The following is a 6,321-nucleotide window of genomic DNA, read 5'->3' as shown; positions in this document are numbered from 1 at the left end:
AAATAATGAAAATGGAAATTCGGCTCAATGAGATTTTTTGTTCCAAATTTAGTGTACTATAAGATATAGCCATGGATTTTATAGAAAAAAAATTTCTTCCTGGGTTGCAAGAATAAATACGGTAAAAAAATCATTTTTCTGTGTTTTTTAAACGGTAAAATTTCAGATTCGATGATGGACCTCTTAAAATTGAAATTATGAGCTTCGCTTCTAACAGGGTATTTCTTTAGACATATTTTACGATATTTTAAGCGGAGAGCAAGAAAAAAAAATATCGAGTTTTTTTGGCACAGCCTAATATAATATACAATAACAATAAATGTAAACTCTACATTATGTCCAAGTAATGCCCGGACAGAGCACTCTTAATGTTGAAGGCTCTTTCGGTTAGGATAAGAGTTTGAGTGTTTGAACCAAATTGATTTCTATATTTTTTTGCATATGACTCAAACGCTCCTAACGCAAAAAATGACCTGCCTAGAAGGGTATCATAAGAAGGCTCCAAAACCAATTTACGAGACATATTTGGACTACCGAGTAGATTACAATACCTATATACAAATAAACGATATTCATCCATACAGAGTATCCCATGTTCGACACTTTTGCTGGCTATCTAATAATATCAAATTATCAATTCTTTTGGACTGCCACACGTATTACTTGAATTTATTTTACTGTTATTCCTTATCGTAACCTAACAACACAAAATTTCTAGAATTTATGGTTTCTAATTCCACCTTTATTTCAATTTATAATTTGTACCGAGTAAATTTAGTAGTCATTTTTCGTTGAAAACACGCTGCTACCACTGTAAGCGCTGAGCCTTCATGTCTCAAGGTAAATGTTTTTTGTGGGGTTTGCATGTTTTTTCACATGGTCCTATCGCGAATAATTTAATTTTGTGTCGTGATTGGACTCCAATGCTACCGGCCTTTATTGTCCCTTGAGATTCAATTATCGATTGCGTTTTGTTTAGAGAATAATGTGTCAAATAGCAAATTACAAGTTAAAATAATCATAATTACTTGCAACTAACTATGTTTACAAATATTTGGATAATTTTTTACATTAGTTGACATTGGAATTGAGACATGCAGTTTAGTCAGGTAGGTAGTACTCACCAAGTAGAATCGTGTGGTAGTATTAATTCCATTCGGAAACCAATGTAGCTTGAGATACAGGCTCCTAATGTTTTCTTAATTGGAGGAAATTCCGGTTAGTACGGCCCTGGCTGCAGCCCTTCGTCAGCTGTTCTCGCCAAATATGCATTGATGACGTCATTGTTTAGTTAGGTAGAGTTATGATAGACTGGAGTTTCTTTAAAGCCCCTGCCCGCCGAAGGCTGAAGCCAAGGCCGTACCTACCGGAATTTCCTCCGATTAAGAAAATTTTAACAGCCTCTATCTCAGTCACATTGATTTTTAAACAAATAATAAACAAAATTCTAATATATACTACCACACTACTTTACTTGGTGAGTACTACCTACCTCACTAAACTTAATGTCTCAATTCCAATGTCAACTAATGTAAAAAATTACCGGAAGAAGTAATCCGAAACCGGCCCTGTGCGGGAAACAACTACATCGATGGAAAATGTAAACAGTGACGGTTGTGTGGAAGCCAGCCAGGGCCGTACCAACCGGAATTTCCCCCAATTAAGAAAACGTTAGGATCCTGTATCTCAAGCTACATTGGAAACTGCAAACAGTGACGGTTGTGGAACGACCAATAAAGTAAATATCAACAGCTTACTACTGCGCTTCTACACGACACGATCCTTATCTACCAGCTATGAAACTTCGATGGTAGGTACCCATTCCATTATCGATGGTATCTCCGCATGTTAGGTAAATTTTGGCCATAAATTTCTCCCAGTTCAAAACAAAAAAAAAATGATAGAACAAGCTGTTCTATTCCTCCATCGTCAACGAACGAACCGAACCAACTGTATTCAATTATTCACCCCCTTATCGTTGTTATTATAATGGGGTACCGTCGTCTGTCGGTCCGCGGCGTTGCGATGGGTCTTTTCAGTCCTCTATCTTACTCCTCTCCCGGATTCTAATCACGTACGGGATCGGATACTGCCCTTAACGAGGAGGATAAGCCAACATGAGACCGAAGTTGATTTATGCGACAAGAAATGCTTTATTACCGCCCCATGTTCGCACGCAATACGAACCCGCTATAAATCTTCCGTCAAAGAAATACATCACTGTGTCAGTGGTGCGGCCAAGGAGCGTGCACTCTGTTAAAAGTAAACTGAAAATGGTTCTCGTCCTCGGTAGAAAACGGGAAACGCACAACACCACCGTCACGACAGAAGCCCCTTTTTCGTTACATTGTGTAATAATAATAATAATAATCATTACATAATTCAATCTGTGTCATTTCAACTTCTGGTACATCACTAAACCTTAATGATGTAGATTTTAATCCTGAGAACAAAATTATGAAAGAAAAATTAAAAATTGAAATGTGGAAATCAAAAGTGCTTCATGGAAAATACCCGAACCAACAACAGCAGGAACATGTAGATACAGAAGCTTCTAATATGTGGTTAAAAAAAGGAAACATATTCTCAGAAACTGAGGGATTCATGATAGCAATTCAGGACAAAATAATAAAAACAAAAAACTATGAAAAATATATTATTAAAAATCCCACAATTTCATCAGACACATGCCGAGCATGCAACACATCTCGCGAAACAATTGACCACATCACTGGGGGTTGCTCATTTTTAGCTAGCCGACAATACCTCGACAGGCATAATAATGTTGCTAAACAGATACACTCGCTGTTAGCCAAAAAGTTTAAACTCATAGATCAGATAGAGCCNCTTTATATAAGTGTGTATCTGATACTTTATTATAACTTACAATAAACTATAAAACCTGATATCAAAATAGCAGTTGCTTTTTATGATCCTGCCTATTTCGTTTGATTTTCATACTTGCTATTATTATTATTATCATCCAGGTATGAATCGATGTTATCGTTCTAGACCTAGACCACGGTTTGCAGAATAATGTCATCTCATAGGTCATGTGTAATAACCGTCAAACTTCTTAAGTAGAATAAAAGGACTCTTAGTATTCACATAAATATTAATAAATGATTTGAAAGTATCACGAGCCACGTTAATCACGCACTTATTGATTAAAGAAACGTACACATCATTTGGACTAAAAGTTTCCAACTTTTTCTGGTCTATCCCTTTCTTTAGAAGAAATAAATATTCCAACACCTCTAAGTTCATGCTTAAACTCGAATATGCAGATATATTGAATCTTAGTTCCTTTTTCAGTTGAAGTCCTTAAATAAAATTTTTCTAGTTAACACGAAAAATGAATTGTTACACTAATTGGGAATAGGAATATTAGGAAGGGAGTCAGACAAGGATGCACACTGTCAACTCTACTTTTTAATCTATACATCGAACTCGCGAACAACATCATTAAAGATACAATTGTAAGGGCAGATATACAGGGGTAAAAGATTAGTATCCTTGGATTTGCAGATGATACAGCAGTATTAGCATATAGCAAGGAGGAGATACAGATAACTTTAAATAAAATGGAAGCTGTATTAACAGAACAGTATTGTATGAAAATAAATAAAGTAAAACAAAAGTACTGGTATGCGCGGCGAAAAAGAAAAGGTTAGAATCGTTCGAAATGTGGTGTTACAGGCGAATGATGAGGATACTGTGGATAGAAAAGGTTAGAAATGAAGGGGTATTAGAAAGAACGGAGAACAGAGCATTCTATGGAAGTCAATAAGACATAGGCAAGATAGGTTGATAGGACATCTTCTCAAGTATGAAGAACTTGTCAGACATATTAGAGTCAGAAACAGGGGATAAGAAGAGTAGAGGTAGATCTAGATTAGATTAGTGTTCGCATATAGTTAGGGATGTGGGATGTTATAGTTTTAGGGAGATATATAGATTAGCTTAGGATAGGAAGGCGTGGAGGTACGTGTTAAACGAGTCATAGGACTGACGTCCTTATGATGATGTCACTAATTTCTTAAATAAATGGGCACATCACGGGCGGTCCTCTTGACTAGTTTAACTCCCTTCTTTTGCATTTCCATCTGTTATCGTCCCTATTGCAGGATTTTCAAATGTAATTGGCCTTAAGGATAAAACATACGTTCAGAATTATTTTTTAAATTTAGTAGTTTGGAAGCTAATTTTTTTTAATAAAAGATTTTAAAAGCTCTCTCTATGAAAACTATCTAAGACGCTGCATTGAGGAATAGAAAATACTAGAAAATAGCATTGCGTACCTACTTTTATTGAAATACGATAACTAAAGAAGTCCCAAAAAAATTTAATAGTATTTTAGTAGAATTAAGGTATTTTTCGGTTAATCTCTAATTGGATAGGATCTATTACATTTGTATAAATAAGAAATAGAAATAAGTTGTCAATGCTGGATATCCTCACATGACACATTCACTTGCATACCAGGTTATAGCTCAATAGTTCGGAAGTAGTCGAAGGGCGCCTGAATTTTGAATTATCGATTCAAAACTATGAAATTTTAATTAATTACGCCATTTTATTTTTAAATTAGCGTAACCTTTCTACTTGACAAATGATGTAATAACTCTACTGATCAAATTAAGGCTATAAAACTTTTTTATTAACTATTTTACTAAAAAAACTACGTTACTGTACATAATAATATTTAAACGTCCATTGCGATAACAATTAATTAAATAACTAATTTGTGCATCGTTGATAGTATGCATTACTATTTAAAATATTTATACCCCGACATGGTATACAGAACAAAAAAGAAGGAAAAAAAGTAACGTTATGTAAACTTTAATAGCTAAATTAATATCCTCTGGGTAGCTAATAGTAATTTTATTAAATTTCAAAAACACCATTGCGGTATTGCCAAAGTGCGTTATCTTTTTTAAGGGCAGCTTGACAATAGCCCTCTTATTAGAAACAATTAATTACAACACCAGTAATCACACACATACCTACGTATACCACCATACTGAGTTGCACAAAAAAGTCCAGCGTTTGGCGTTTTTCATTTGCAGCGATCATGCACGGTCGTGCAAATCTGATGTTTGATCCACGCGCTGCTTCATACAACCCTATACAAAAAGTTAAACCAAACATTTACTTAATTTTCTTGTTTTAGTGCTCTATTACCTTCTGCAAGCTTGTTACATATTTCATAAACACTGTGTATAGATTTAAAGATGTATATTTCAATCAAAAAACATTTTCGCAACAGTCCTTCACGGTTCTGATGTTCACCTCTCTGGTTTGCGTCTATCTGCAATTCGTCCTGAAAAAGTGACGCATTTATCCCAGTTTTATTAAATAAAAGTGACCGATTGTCTTTATATTACAAAATTAGAACAAGTAATATCTGCAGATAATTAATTGATATAAGTACATAGATACACGTACATTGAATCTAGTACGTTAATTACTCTTACGGTTCTATTTTTGTTTTAGCAAATCCGTGGCAGGATGGTTCCTGTGTTTGCAAGAAGCAACGACCGCCGAAGATCGGTGAGATACCGCGGTAAGTACTCTCTTCTGCTCTCTTAGCTCTCTAAAAACAAACGTTAATATAATAGTACAGTAGTTTTGTGGTGAATTAAAGAATGCGTAATAATGATTAGGAAAATTTCTTTTATGTCTATGTACATCAGAACTGTGCAAATAGTGTTGGAATCTAGTAATCAAATTAGTATTCAAATTAAATTAAATTAATTAAATTCGTTGTTTTTGGCTAAAGTTTTTAACACACATATTTCTTTATTGAACTGACAAGCGTTTTAACATAACTATATATATTGTAGCGAGCATAAGCGTGTTTGTGTGCGATCGGCACACGTGTGTGTGAGCGGCTTATCGATTCGCTGACGCCTTTGTTCATGTGCGCCGTATTTATAAATGTGCGTGTCGTACCTGCGTTCTGGGGAAGCAGTTAAACAGTTCAAAGAAAAAGAAAGTTTTCCGGACGTTTCGAGAAGGTTCTCGAAAGGAAACAAAATAGTATTTAAAGGAAGAGACGATCGTGGATGGGAAGTAGAAATAAATTGACCGTTCAGAAGTGAATCCAGAAATAAATTGACAGTGATAGCAGTGAAATAAATAGCGCAGTGAATAGTGATATATCAACAGTAGTGTAAATAAATAGAATAATTCATAACCTAAGTTTAGTAATAATTTAATAGTGTTTTTAAGTTCTTTAATAATTAATGTAAATAAATAGTTTTTGTCGTTATCAGTCTTAGAAGTTAATTTTGTTAAACCCACGAACATTACAAT

General features: G+C 34.6%; 1 long non-coding RNA gene across 1 annotated transcript in view; it reads left to right on the top strand.

The window, feature by feature from the left end:
* LOC108739998 overlaps positions 1–5,688 on the top strand; it is a 133,163-nt gene extending 127,475 nt beyond the window's left edge. Inside the window, exon 3 of the long non-coding RNA XR_001938258.2 lies at positions 5,500–5,688. This is a non-coding gene — a long non-coding RNA (uncharacterized LOC108739998). The remainder of the gene's footprint in view (positions 1–5,499) is intronic.
* Positions 5,689–6,321: the final 633 nt, after the last annotated feature.

The sequence above is a fragment of the Agrilus planipennis genome, unplaced genomic scaffold, assembly GCF_000699045.2.
Source record: "Agrilus planipennis isolate EAB-ADULT unplaced genomic scaffold, Apla_2.0 scaffold26, whole genome shotgun sequence".
Taxonomy (NCBI): domain Eukaryota; kingdom Metazoa; phylum Arthropoda; class Insecta; order Coleoptera; family Buprestidae; genus Agrilus; species Agrilus planipennis.
Note: the sequence above shows the minus strand (reverse complement) of the source record. Positions and strands in the feature narration are given on the sequence as shown.